Here is a 14,520-nt window from a genome sequence, read left to right on the forward strand (position 1 = left end):
GGAGGATATTTTACTGAAAGCCATTTCCCCCCCAAATAACTCTCCCATCCAATCCCTATCCAATCCCCCAGATCAAAATATCTCAAATTAAGAGATTATTTCTGCTGTCGATGCTCATTTCCACAACTGGATTTGCCATGGTTAGTATAAGCAAGTTTGCATTGATCATCCGCCGGCAAAAAGTGATGGTCGATAGGAGAGGAAAAACTAATCTGGAAATGTGATTAATTGAGCTAATCCTGTTTCGTCAAAGAGCTGAGCAAATTATCATTTTCAAATAGCACCCTTGGATGGGTTCAATGGGAGGCGTCATCCATTACTGAGGGCAGACGAGGGCGGGATGCCCTCTTTTCCCTGACTTTGCTGGACCAGGCAAGACTGACCCTTTAATGGCCATAATAGAGCTTCAGTCAGAAAGCTCACTCTTTAGAACATATGGAGGGATGCAACTTGATGTCTCTCTTTAGAGTTAGTGCTTTTCTGTGATGTCTTTGTTTTAGGACCTACTGTGCCTACAGAAAGTATTCATACCCCTTGACTTATTCCGCATTTTGTTGTGTTACAGTCTGAATTCAAAATAGATTAAATAGGACAAATCTAATTTATATACGTATTCACACCCCTGAGTACTTTGTAGAAGCACCTTTGGCAGCGATTACAGCTGTGAGACTTTCTGCATAAGTCTCTAAGAGCTTTCCACACCTGGATTGTGCAACATTTGCCCATTATTTAAGTTAAAACTGTAACTCAGTCACTCAAGAACATTGACTTTCTTCTTTGTAAGCAACTCCAGTGTATATTTGGCCTTGTGTTTTAGGTTATTTTCCTACAGAAAGGTGAATTCATCTCCCAATGTCTGGTGGAAAGCAGACTGAACCAGGTTTTCCTCTAGGATTTTTCCTGTACTAAGCTCCATTACATTTATTTTTTATCCTGAAAAACTTCCCAGTCCTTAACGATTACAAGCATACCCATAACATGATGCAGCCACCACTATGCTTGAAAATATGGAGAGTGGCACTCAGTAATGTGTTATATTGGACTTGCCCCAAACATAACGATTTGTATTCAGTACATAAAGTTAACTGCTTTGCCACATGTTTTGCAGTATTACTTTAGTGCTTTGTTGCAAACAGGATGCATGTTAAGGGGATATTCCTTCTTTTCACTCTGTCAATTAGGTTAGTATTGTGGAGTGAATACAATGTTGTTGACCCATCCCTATCAAAGCCATTAAAGTCACCATTGGCCTCATAGTGACATCCCTGAGCAGTTTCCTTCCTCTTCAGCAACTGAGTTAGGAAGGACGCCTGTATCTTTGTAGAGACTGGTACACCATCCACAGTGTAATTAATAACTTCACCTTGCTCAAAGAGATATTCAATGTCTGCTTTTTTATTTTGACCCATCTACCAAAAGGTCTGGTATTTGTGGTTGACTAAGGGACCATACAGATAATTGTATGTGTGGGGTGCAGAGATGAGGTTGTCATTCAAAAAACATGTTAAACACTATTATTGCACACAGAGTGAGTCCATGCAACGTATTATGTGACTTGTTAAGCATATTTTTACTCCTGAACTTGTATGCTTGCAATAACAAAGAGGTTGAATACTTATTGAATCAATACATTTTAGCTTTTCATTTTTTATTAATTTGTAAACATTTCTAAAAACATAATTCCATTTTGATGTTATGGGGTATTGTGTGTAGGCCAGTAAAAAAAATGGAATCCATTTGAAATTTAGGCTGTAACAACAAAATGTGGAACATGTCAAGGCGTTGTGAAAACTTTTTCAAGGCACTGTATGTCTTGGAGAGGATGTTGGTCTTTCCTTGGAGCTTGTGTTTTCATGACATAGGTAGAACCTTTATCACAAAGTGTTGAGCCCATATTTTTCTGCTTCCTGATGATGATACCTATTGCATTTCTGACAACAAAATATGTTCATAATGTTAACTCCTCCGTGTCTTGTTCATGTGTTCCAGAGGGTGTTTTTCCCACTTGTGCAAGTGTGTGTGTGTCTCTCTCTCTCTCCTTCTCCACTTGAACTCTTATCTGAAGCCTATGCTCTGCAATGCCCTCTCCTCCAGCCTAACCTGCAGATTCCATCTCCTTAGAATGCCGACTCACTAGAGACTTTAACTTTAACGCCAGCCTGCCGTGCCAGATGTTCACCAGAATATGAAATGAGGACTTTAGGCATCTGCTTACAATTTTCGATAATTGCAGGTAGAGCATGCAAGGTCAATTGGACCAATTTTATTTTTATGTACAAACCTGCTGCTGCAGTTATGGGGCGTCCATTTTCTCTCTCTTTCTCTCTCGCTCTCCCTCTCTCATTTTTCGCTGCACAAGGTTTGTATTTTTCACAGGAAACAGGACCTTAATTCCATACAGTGTCTGTTTGGATTTTGGATTCCCTGTCAAAACAAACAGTGATTGCCGGGGCTTTGGCCCAACAACTGGGCCGCTTTAACCAGAAGAGCCCCTTGTTCGCCGTGTTTGTCTTATTCCCACTTCCAGAGGAGGAAGGTGTTTTGCTCCCATTAGCTAAACAGGGTCCTGTTTATGTCCCTGCAACTCAAACCAAATACATGGTGGGTTTTCACTGCTAAATTACACTGCTGGTGGTCATCTTTCAAGTCATTCTTTTTAGAAAGTAACTCAAATTCAGAAAGTCAAGCATATGCTGTTGGTGGTAATGAAGGATAAAATCATTTTTCTCGCTCAAACAAAACTAACTGAGAAGTATGATAAATGATAAACCACATTATAGAAGACTGAGAACATTTGTATTTTACATCCATTACTTGTTCCTCTCACCAGGGCCAAACTTTGTTTAGTTAGAAAAGGAGAAGAAGTTAGAGGAGAGTAAAAGTGGGCCCTTGGGTTTTCTGTACGGGCCTGCTGCCTGGCCTGGGATAGAGAGAGAAATGGAAGGAGAGACCGCCGGACAAAAGTAAGTGTGGCGCTCCAGGGGCTAGGATCAGGTTCACCAGAGCAGGAAAAGCATCATTATGTCTCTCTGGGCCCAGTGGAGTAGTGTTCAGGAACACCATGGGGTCTTATTCCCACCTTGTTCACAAATAAACACTTCCACGCCGTTAACAACCAGCCTGGCAGCCAATTGGCCTTAACAAAACAGGCTCTTTAAACGGCTATCGGATGCAGAATGCGCCTCCCCAGTGAACTCGAGGGAGATGTCTGTCTGGGTGAGGGGTTGCTACCAATCTGTTTTGATGCCACACACCACCATCGAGAAATTATTCTGACTATCAAACAATACTAACTAGTTGTCACAGTCAGCATCCTTATAATCCTTATACATCACAAGATATCAGCATCCTTATAAAATGTTTCAAAGGCTTTTGGTCTGATGTCTAAAGTCATGAGATAAAATAAGTGTGAGTGGGCAGCAGGCAGGGTTAGTGAGTGTGTAGGGGTGGGGTTAGTGAGCGTGAGGTGGAGGGGTTTGTGAATGTGTAGTGGAGGGGTTAGTGAGTGTGTAGTGGAGGGGTTAGCAAGTGTATAGTGGAGGGGTTAGTGAGTGTGTAGCGGTGGGGTTAGTGAGTGTGTAGTGGAGGGGTTAGTGAGTGTATAGCGGTGGGGTTTGTGAGTGTGTAGAGGTGGGGTTAGTGAGTGTGTAACAGAGGGGTTAGATGGTGTGTAGCGGTGGGGTTTGTGAGTGTATAGTGGAGGGGTTAGATGGTGTGTAGCAGTGGGGTTAGTGAGTGTATAGTGGAGGGGTTAGCGAGTGTGTAGCGGTGGGGTTAGTGAGTGTGTAGTGGAGGGGTTAGTGAGTGTGCAGTGGTGGGGTTAGTGAGTGTGTAGTGGTGGGGTTAGTGAGTGTGTAGTGGTGGGGTTAGTGAGTGTGTAGTGGTGGGGTTAGTGAGTGTGAGGTGGAGGCGTTAGTGAGTGTGTAGTGGTGGGGTTAGTGAGTGTGTAGTGGAGGGGTTAGTGAATGTGTAGTGGAGGGGTTAGTGAGTGTGTAGTGGAGGGGTTAGCAAGTGTATAGTGGAGGGGTTAGGGAGTGTATCGTGGAGGGGTTAGTGAGTGTATCGTGGAGGGGTTAGTGAGTGTATAGTGGAGGGGTTAGCGAGTGTGTAGCGGTGGGGTTAGTGAGTGTGTAGTGGAGGGGTTAGTGAGTGTATAGCGGTGGGGTTAGTGAGTGTGTAGTAGAGGGGTTAGTGAGTGTGTAGTGGAGGGGTTAGTGAGTGTGTATTGGTGGGGCTAGTGAGTGTGTAGAGGTGGGGTTTGTGAGTGTGTAGAGGTGGGGTTAGTGAGTGTGTAACAGAGGGGTTAGATGGTGTGTGGCGGTGGGGTTTGTGAGTGTATAGTGGAGGGGTTAGATGGTGTGTAGCAGTGGGGTTAGTGAGTGTATAGTGGAGGAGTTAGCGAGTGTGTAGCGGTGGGGTTAGTGAGTGTGTAGTGGAGGGGTTAGTGAGTGTGCAGTGGTGGGGTTAGTGAGTGTGTAGTGGTGGGGTTAGTGAGTGTGTAGTGGTGGGGTTAGTGAGTGTGCAGTGGTGGGGTTAGTGAGTGTGAGGTGGAGGCGTTAGTGAGTGTGTAGTGGTGGGGTTAGTGAGTGTGTAGTGGAGGGGTTAGTGAATGTGTAGTGGAGGGGTTAGTGAGTGTGTAGTGGAGGGGTTAGCAAGTGTATAGTGGAGGGGTTAGGGAGTGTATCGTGGAGGGGTTAGTGAGTGTATCGTGGAGGGGTTAGTGATTGTATAGTGGAGGGGTTAGCGAGTGTGTAGCGGTGGGGTTAGTGAGTGTGTAGTGGAGGGGTTAGTGAGTGTATAGCGGTGGGGTTAGTGAGTGTGTAGTGGAGGGGTTAGTGAGTGTGTAGTGGAGGGGTTAGTGAGTGTGTATTGGTGGGGCTAGTGAGTGTGTAGAGGTGGGGTTTGTGAGTGTGTAGAGGTGGGGTTAGTGAGTGTGTAACAGAGGGGTTAGATGGTGTGTAGCGGTGGGGTTTGTGAGTGTATAGTGGAGGGGTTAGATGGTGTGTAGCAGTGGGGTTAGTGAGTGTATAGTGGAGGAGTTAGCGAGTGTGTAGTGGAGGGGTTAGCGAGTGTGTAGCGGTGGGGTTAGTGAGTGGGTAGTGGAGGGGTTAGTGAGTGTGTAGTGGTGGGGTTAGTGAGTGTGTAGTGGTGGGGTTAGTGAGTGTGTAGTGGTGGGGTTAGTGAGTGTGTAGTGGAGGGGTTAGCGAGTGCATAGTGGAGGGGTTAGTGAGTGTAGAGTGGAGGGGTTTGTGAATGTGTAGTGGTGGGGTTTGTGAATGTGTAGTGGTGGGGTTAGTGAGTGTGTAGTGGTGGGGATAGTGAGTGTGAGGTGGAGGGGTTAGTGAGTGTGTATTGGTGGGGATAGTGAGTGTGAGGTGGAGGGGTTAGTGAGTGTGTAGTGGTGGGGATAGTGAGTGTGAGGTGGAGGGGTTAGTGAGTGTGTAGTGGAGGGGTTAGTGAGTGTGAGGTGGAGGGGTTAGTGAGTGTGTAACGGAGAGGTTAGATGGTGTGTAGCGGTGGGGTTCGATGGTGTGTAGTGGAGGGGTTTGTGAGTGTGTAGTGGAGGGGTTAGTGAGTGTGTATTGGTGGGGCTAGTGAGTGTGTAGAGGTGGGGTTAGTGAGTGTGTAGTGGTGGAGTTAGTGAGTGTGTAGGGGAGGGGTTAGCGAGTGCATAGTGGAGGGGTTAGTGAGTGTATAGTGGAGGGGTTTGTGAATGTGTAGTGGTGGGGTTAGTGAGTGTGTAGTGGTGGGGATAGTGAGTGTGAGGTGGAGGGGTTAGTGAGTGTGTAACGGAGAGGTTAGATGGTGTGTAGCGGTGGGGTTCGATGGTGTGTAGTGGAGGGGTTTGTGAGTGTGTAGTGGTGGGGTTAGTGAGTGTGTAGTGGTGGGGTTAGTGAGTGTGTAGTGGAGGGGTTTGTGAGTGTGTAGTGGTGGGGTTAGTGAGTGTGTAGTGGAGGGGTTCGTGAGTGTGTAGTGGAGGGGTTAGTGAGTGTGTATTGGTGGGGCTAGTGAGTGTGTAGAGGTGGGGTTAGTGAGTGTGTAGTGGTGGAGTTAGTGAGTGTGTAGGGGAGGGGTTAGCGAGTGCATAGTGGAGGGGTTAGTGAGTGTATAGTGGAGGGGTTTGTGAATGTGTAGTGATGGGGTTAGTGAGTGTGTAGTGGTGGGGTTAGTGAGTGTGTAACGGAGAGGTTAGATTCGCGGTGGGGTTCGATGGTGTGTAGCGGAGGGGTTAGCGAGTGTGTAAAGGTGAGGTTAGCGAGAGTGTAGCGGAGGGGTTAGTGAGTGTGTAGTGGAGGGGTTAGTGAGTGTGAGGTGGAGGGGTTAGTGAGTGTGTAACGGAGAGGTTAGATGGTGTGTAGCGGTGGGGTTAGATGGTGTGTAGCGGAGGGGTTAGCGAGTGTGTAAAGGTGATATTAGCGAGAGTGTAGCGGAGGGGTTAGTGAGTGTATAGTGGAGGGGTTAGTGAGTGTGTAGAGGTGGGGTTAGTGAGTGTATAGTGGAGGGGTTAGCGAGTGTGTAAATGTGAGATTAGCGAGAGTGTAGCGGAGGGGTTAGTGAGTGAATAGTGGAGGGGTTAGTGGGTGTGTAGTGGAGGGGTTAGCGAGTGTATTGTGGAGGGGTTAGTGAGTGTGTAGCGGTGGGGTTAGTGAGTATGTAGTGGAGGGGTTAGTGAGTGTGTAGTGGAGGGGTTAGCGAGTGTGTAGCGGTAGGGTTAGTGAGTGTGTAGTTGTGGGGTTAGTGAGTGTGTAGTGGTGGGGTTAGTGAGTGTGTAGTGGAGGGGTTAGTGAGTGTCTAGTTGAGGGGTTTGTGAGTATGTAGAGGTGGGGTTAGTGAGTGTGTAACGGAGGGGTACGATGGTGTGTAGCGGTGCAGTTAGTGAGTGTATAGTGGAGGGGTTAGCGAATGTGATTTGGAGCGGTTAGCGAGTTTGTAGCGGTGGGGTTTGTGAGTGTGTAGTGGAGGGGTTAGTGAGTGTGTAGTGGTGGGGTTAGTGAGTGTGTAGTGGTGGGGTTAGTGAGTGTGTAGTGGTGGGGTTAGTGAGTGTGAGGTGGAGGGGTTAGTGAGTGTGTAGTGGTGGGGTTAGTGAGTGTGTAGTGGTATGGTTAGTGAGTGTGTAGCGGTGGGGTTAGTGAGTGTGTAGTAGTGGGGTTAGTGAGTGTGTAGTGGTGGGGTTAGTGAGTGTGTAGTGGAGGGGTTAGTGAGTGTCTAGTTGAGGGGTTTGTGAGTGTGTAGTGGAGGGGTTTGTGAGTGTGTAGTGGTGGGGTTAGTTAGTGTGTATCAGAGGGGTTAGTGAGTGTGAGGTGGAGGGGTTTGTGAGTGTGTAGTTGTATGGTTAGTGAGTGTATCGCGGTGGGGTTAGTGAGTGTGTAGGGGAGGGGTTTGTGAGTGTGTAGAGGTGGGGTTAGTGAGTGTGTAGCGGTGGAGTTAGTGAGTGTACAGTGGAGGGGTTAGCGAATGTGATTTGGAGGGGTTAGCGAGTGTGTAGCGGTGGGGTTAGTAAGTGTGTAGTGGAGGGGTTAGTGAGTGTGTAGTGGTGGGGTTAGTGAGTGTGTAGTGGTGGAGTTAGTGAGTGTGTAGTGGTGGGGTTAGTGAGTGTGAGGTGGAGGGGTTAGTGAGTGTGTAGTTGTATGGTTAGTGAGTGTATCGCGGTGGGGTTAGTGAGTGTGTAGGGGAGGGGTTAGTGAGTGTATAGTGGAGGGGTTAGTGAGTGTATAGTGGAGGGGTTTGTGAGTGTGTAGTGGTGGGGTTAGTGAGTGTGTAGTGGAGGGGTTAGCGAGTATATAGTGGAGCGGTTAGTGAGTTTATAGTGGAGGGGTTAGTGAGTGTGAGGTGGAAGGGTTAGTGAGTGTGTAACGGAGAGGTTAGATGGTGTGTAGCGGTGGGGTTCGATGGTGTGTAGTGGAGGGGTTTGTGAGTGTGTAGTGGTGGGGTTAGTGAGTGTGTAGTGGTGGGGTTAGTGAGTGTGTAGTGGAGGGATTGGTGAGTGTGTAGTGGAGGGGTTTGTGAGTGTGTAGTGGTGGGGTTAGTGAGTGTGTAGTGGAGGGGTTAGTGAGTGTGTAGTGGAGGGGTTAGTGAGTGTGTATTGGTGGGGCTAGTGAGTGTGTAGAGGTGGGGTTAGTGAGTGTGTAGTGGTGGAGTTAGTGAGTGTGTAGGGGAGGGGTTAGCGAGTGCATAGTGGAGGGGTTAGTGAGTGTATAGTGGAGGGGTTTGTGAATGTGTAGTGGTGGGGTTAGTGAGTGTGTAGTGGTGGGGTTAGTGAGTGTGAGGTGGAGGGGTTAGTGAGTGTGTAACGGAGAGGTTAGATGGTGTGTCGCGGTGGGGTTCGATGGTGTGTAGCGGAGGGGTTAGCGAGTGTGTAAAGGTGAGGTTAGCGAGAGTGTAGCGGAGGGGTTAGTGAGTGTGTAGTGGAGGGGTTCGTGAGTGTGAGGTGGAGGGGTTAGTGAGTGTGTAACGGAGAGGTTAGATGGTGTGTAGCGGTGGGGTTAGATGGTGTGTAGCGGAGGGGTTAGCGAGTGTGTAAAGGTGATATTAGCGAGAGTGTAGCGGAGGGGTTAGTGAGTGTATAGTGGAGGGGTTAGTGAGTGTGTAGAGGTGGGGTTAGTGAGTGTATAGTGGAGGGGTTAGCGAGTGTGTAAATGTGAGATTAGCGAGAGTGTAGCGGAGGGGTTAGTGAGTGAATAGTGGAGGGGTTAGTGGGTGTGTAGTGGAGGGGTTAGCGAGTGTATTGTGGAGGGGTTAGTGAGTGTGTAGCGGTGGGGTTAGTGAGTATGTAGTGGAGGGGTTAGTGAGTGTGTAGTGGAGGGGTTAGCGAGTGTGTAGCGGTAGGGTTAGTGAGTGTGTAGTGGTGGGGTTAGTGAGTGTGTAGTGGTGGGGTTAGTGAGTGTGTAGTGGAGGGGTTAGTAAGTGTCTAGTTGAGGGGTTTGTGAGTGTGTAGTGGAGGGTTTTGTGAGTGTGTAGTGGTGGGGTTAGTTAGTGTGTAGCAGAGGGGTTAGTGAGTGTGAGGTGGAGGGGTTTGTGAGTGTGTAGTGGAGGGGTTAGTGGGTGTGTAGTGGTGGGGTTAGTGAGTGTGTTGTGGTGGGGTTAGTGAGTGTGTAGTGGAGGGGTTAGTGAGTGTTTAGTGGAGGGGTTAGTGAGTTTGTAGCAGTTGGGTTAGTGAGTGTGTAGTGGAGGGGTTATTGAGTGTATAGCGGTGGGGTTAGTGAGTTTGTAGTGGAGGGGTTTGTGAGTATGTAGAGGTGGGGTTAGTGAGTGTGTAACGGAGGGGTACGATGGTGTGTAGCGGTGCAGTTAGTGAGTGTATAGTGGAGGGGTTAGCGAATGTGATTTGGAGGGGTTAGCGAGTTTGTAGCGGTGGGGTTTGTGAGTGTGTAGTGGAGGGGTTAGTGAGTGTGTAGTGGTGGGGTTAGTGAGTGTGTAGTGGTGGGGTTAGTGAGTGTGTAGTGGTGGGGTTAGTGAGTGTGAGGTGGAGGGGTTAGTGAGTGTGTAGTGGTGGGGTTAGTGAGTGTGTAGTGGTGTGGTTAGTGAGTGTGTAGTTGTGGGGTTTGTGAGTGTGAGGTGGAGGGGTTAGTGAGTGTGTAGTGGTGGGGTTAGTGAGTGTGTAGTGGTGTGGTTAGTGAGTGTGTAGCGGTGGGGTTAGTGAGTGTGTAGTGGTGGGGTTAGTGAGTGTGTAGTGGTGGGGTTAGTGAGTGTGTAGTGGAGGGGTTAGTGAGTGTCTAGTTGAGGGGTTTGTGAGTGTGTAGTGGAGGGGTTTGTGAGTGTGTAGTGGTGGGGTTAGTTAATGTGTAGCAGAGGGGTTAGTGAGTGTGAGGTGGAGGGGTTAGTGGGTGTGTAGTGGAGGGGTTAGCGAATGTATTGTGGAGGGGTTAGTGAGTGTGTAGCGGTGGGGTTAGTGAGTATGTAGTGGAGGGGTTAGTGAGTGTGTAGTGGAGGGGTTAGCGAGTGTGTAGCGGTGGGGTTAGTGAGTGTGTAGTGGAGGGGTTAGTGAGTGTGTAGTGGTGGGGTTAGTGAGTGTGTAGTGGTGGGGTTAGTGAGTGTGTAGTGGTGGGGTTAGTGAGTGTGCAGTGGTGGGGTTAGTGAGTGTATAACGGAGGGGTTAGATGGTGGGTAGCGGTGGGGTTAGTGAGTGTGTAGTGGAGGGGTTAATGAGTGTTTAGTGGTGGGGTTAGTGAGTGTGTAGTGGTGGGGTTAGTGAGTGTGTAGTGGTGGGGTTAGTGAGTGTGTAGTGGAGGGGTTAGTGATTGTATAGCGGTGGGGTTAGTGAGTGTGTGGCGGTGGGGTTAGTGAGTGTGTAGTGGAGGGGTTAGTGAGTGTATAGTGGAGGGGTTAGTGAGTGTATAATGGAGGGGTTAGTGAGTGTATTGTGGAGGGGTTAGCGAGTGTGTGGCGGTGGGGTTAGTGAGTGTGTAGTGGAGGGGTTAGTGAGTGTATAGCGGTGGGGTTAGTGAGTGTGTAGAGGAGGGGTTAGTGAGTGTGAGGTGGAGGGGTTTGTGAGTGTGTAGAGGTGGGGTTAGTGAGTGTGTAGCGGTGGAGTTAGTGAGTGTACAGTGGAGGGGTTAGCGAATGTGATTTGGAGGGGTTAGCGAGTGTGTAGCGGTGGGGTTAGTGAGTGTGTAGTGGAGGGGTTAATGAGTGTTTAGTGGTGGGGTTAGTGAGTGTGTAGTGGTGGGGTTAGTGAGTGTGTAGTGGTGGGGTTAGTGAGTGTGAGGTGGAGGGGTTAGTGAGTGTGTAGTGGTGTGGTTAGTGAGTGTATCGTGGTGGGGTTAGTGAGTGTGTAGGTGAGGGGTTAGTGAGTGTATAGTGGAGGGGTTAGTGAGTGTATAGTGGAGGGGTTTGTGAGTGTGTTGTGGTAGGGTTAGTGAGTGTGTTGTGGTGGGGTTAGTGAGTGTGTAGTGGAGGGGTTAGTGAGTGTTTAGTGGAGGGGTTAGTGAGTTTGTAGCAGTTGGGTTAGTGAGTGTGTAGCGATGGGGTTAGTGAGTGTGTAGTGGAGGGGTTAGTGAGTGTGTAGCAGTGGGGTTAGTGAGTGTGTAGCGATGGGGTTAGTGAGTGTGTAGCGATGGGGTTAGTGAGTGTGCAGTGGTGGGGTTAGTGAGTGTATAACGGAGGGGTTAGATGGTGGGTAGCGGTGGGATTAGTGAGTGTGTAGTGGAGGGGTTAGTGAGTGTATAGCGGTGGGGTTAGTGAGTGTGTGGCGGTGGGGTTAGTGAGTGTGTAGTGGAGGGGTTAGTGAGTGTATAGTGGAGGGGTTAGTGAGTGTATAATGGAGGGGTTAGTGAGTGTATTGTGGAGGGGTTAGCGAGTGTGTGGCGGTGGGGTTAGTGAGTGTGTTTTGGAGGGGTTAGTGAGTGTATAGCGGTGGGGTTAGTGAGTGTGTAGAGGAGGGGTTAGTGAGTGTGAGGTGGAGGGGTTTGTGAGTGTGTAGAGGTGGGGTTAGTGGGTGTGTAGCGGTGGAGTTAGTGAGTGTACAGTGGAGGGGTTAGCGAATGTGATTTGGAGGGGTTAGCGAGTGTGTAGCGGTGGGGTTAGTGAGTGTGTAGTGGAGGGGTTAATGAGTGTTTAGTGGTGGGGTTAGTGAGTGTGTAGTGGTGGGGTTAGTGAGTGTGTAGTGGTGGGGTTAGTGAGTGTGAGGTGGAGGGGTTAGTGAGTGTGTAGTGGTGTGGTTAGTGAGTGTATCGTGGTGGGGTTAGTGAGTGTGTAGGTGAGGGGTTAGTGAGTGTATAGTGGAGGGGTTAGTGAGTGTATAGTGGAGGGGTTTGTGAGTGTGTTGTGGTAGGGTTAGTGAGTGTGTTGTGGTGGGGTTAGTGAGTGTGTAGTGGAGGGGTTAGTGAGTGTTTAGTGGAGGGGTTAGTGAGTTTGTAGCAGTTGGGTTAGTGAGTGTGTAGCGATGGGGTTAGTGAGTGTGTAGTGGAGGGGTTAGTGAGTGTGTAGCAGTGGGGTTAGTGAGTGTGTAGCGATGGGGTTAGTGAGTGTGTAGCGATGGGGTTAGTGAGTGTGTAGCGGTTGGGTTAGTGAGTGTGTAGCAGTGGGGTTAGTGAGTGTGTAGAGGTGGGGTTAGTGAGTTTGTAGAGGTGGGGTTAGTGAGTGTGTAGCGGTTGGGTTAGTGAGTGTGTAGCGATGGGGTTAGTGAGTGTGTAGCGGTGGGGTTAGTAGGTGTGTAACCTGCCCACTGGCTTTCAGCTTGGTTCTGACCTTGTGAGAACACTATCCTCTGTCTTCGGTTCAGCCTATTATTAGCTGCTCCTGGCCATACAAAGCACTAATACTCTGGACAAACATACCGCCTCCTCCCTGAGCTCACACCCTGCCTGCCTGCCTGTCAATATAGGCCCCCCCCAACCACCCTATACCAACCCCCTATCTTCATCAGCTCCCTCAGCCAATGATCCAGGCACTATACTCCCCCCCCCCCCCCCCCCCCTCCCGCCCCACAAATTCCCCTTTTATTAATCTCCTCCTCAATGGCCCACTATTTATCCCCCCAATAAAATAAAATCTCAACCATTGAGTTGAAGAACTGATTAATCTATAATTAAAGCTGCGTTTTGGGGAGTACGTTTATAATGTAAAAAAAATATTTTATTAATTTATTTGTGAACTGAAACATGATCAAGAATGTTTAAAAATGTGAAAATGGACTGTAAAGTTTACCTGGAAATAATACATAGTATAGCCTTTGATTAAATACACTTCAGTTGATGAGGAAGAGGTGCAAAGAATTGTGAGCATTTTATTGTATATTAAAAGATATACATACAACAATGGCATCATTCTGTAGGAAAATAAGGTAAAAAACGAACATGTTTTGTTGTTGCTTGAGTAATACATTGGTCAGAACATTTCTTGCCTGCGGTAAGTAATTTGAAATGACATTTCCTTGCCAACACTGACGACTACACCACCATAAAAAAGCATTTACATAGGAATGTGCAGCTAATTGCTGTTTTTTGCCAGTTCAATTATATCCATGAATTATTCAGCCTATTTTTACTTCCTGTCTTTCTTTGGTTCATAACAGGGAAAAAAAGAAATCTTCTCTATGAACGAATAACTTATTAGTTTTGCACTTACCCTCCCTGCATCGAAAATAGTCCCCCTTTCAAATAAACACTTTCTAATAAAGGAAACGCTTATTAAATCCAGTGTCCTGGTTGACCTCCAAAGAAAACTGCAAGCTAAACTTGAGTAGCTCCTAAACTGTCATGGATCAGTCATACAGTATTCCACTACCACCTGCACAAAAACAGGCCCCACATCTAAGAGCACAGGCCAGCAAATTCATTGAGAAAAGCATGTTGCACAGACTAAATAAAGACCGACTGAGTATGACTGAGAGTCACACATACTTGATACCTACTGTAGTTTCACTATCATTACCAGTCCATATCATAATGCCAAAATACACTCAATACTGGGAAGGCGGCCAGGTGCCTATATGGTTGGTGTGGGTGAGGGTTAACTTGACATTACAATTACTGTGTTCATTGGGACACAGCGTTGAAAAAGTGTTTTGCAATGGAAAACGAAAACTAGAGTTTATTATTGGACAAGTATAGATAATACCTCCCTGTTTCATTCTGTGTTGGAGTATTTTCTTCCATTTGGTGCTTAATAATGAACACAACCCAGGTGCTCCCTTTTGATAGGAGCAAGTGCGGTCCAGGTAAACAATGGAAGTTCCCTCACAGTCATCCTATCATTTCAAATAATAGACAGAACTCCATGCTCTTGACAGAACTCCATACACTTGACAGAACTCCATACACTTGACAGAACTCCATACACTTGACAGAACTCCATACACTTGACAGAACTCCATACACTTGACAGAACTCCATACACTTGACAGAACTCCATACACTTGACAGAACTCCATACACTTGAGGGATAGGCTAAAACAAAGAAAAGCAATCCATCAAGAGGCTTTCCTCTAGAATAATACCACTTAATCAAGACTGGGGACCATCTGGAAATTAAAACGCTGAAAAATCAGAGGGAGAGAAATCAAAACTCAAAACCCCCTCTTTCGTTACCTTACAACCTTAATGACAACACTGTCAGTTCCAATCACTTCAGCGCAGGTCCAGAATCCATTTTTCAAACTTTATGACAGCTCTAATAGCTTCCACCTGTTCCTAGGATCCCGCCTGTTGACTGGCAAGTTCCCAGTGAGATGTAGGGATGTAGACAAAGACCTCTATTAGGTGCAGTCTGCCTCTGCTACAGTGAGGTCACTCAGCCATTAAATTAGTTCCAGCCCAGCAGACTACCTGCCAACCCACAGTATGGTTGGTGGACCAACCACTCTCTCTCTCTATCGCATTTGCTTTCTCTCTCTCTTTTTATCACTCTATCAATCTCTCCTGATTCCCTGTAATGGTGCAGGCGCTGTTCTCGCCACACTGGTGTCTGACAACTTCACTTTCATTTAGACACCACTACTAAACCCCGAATCACCTCATGGCGCTACGCTGACAAGTGTATCACAGTGCGTTTGTCATTGTATGTGTCAATGTTCATTTAACA

General features: G+C 47.6%; 1 pseudogene; it reads right to left on the bottom strand.

Moving 5' to 3' along the window:
- The window catches only part of LOC139419201 (biotin--protein ligase-like), a 38,365-nt pseudogene that overhangs the window by 12,977 nt on the left and 10,868 nt on the right, over positions 1-14,520 (bottom strand).

The sequence above is a fragment of the Oncorhynchus clarkii genome, chromosome 10 (assembly GCF_045791955.1).
Source record: "Oncorhynchus clarkii lewisi isolate Uvic-CL-2024 chromosome 10, UVic_Ocla_1.0, whole genome shotgun sequence".
Classification (NCBI taxonomy): domain Eukaryota; kingdom Metazoa; phylum Chordata; class Actinopteri; order Salmoniformes; family Salmonidae; genus Oncorhynchus; species Oncorhynchus clarkii.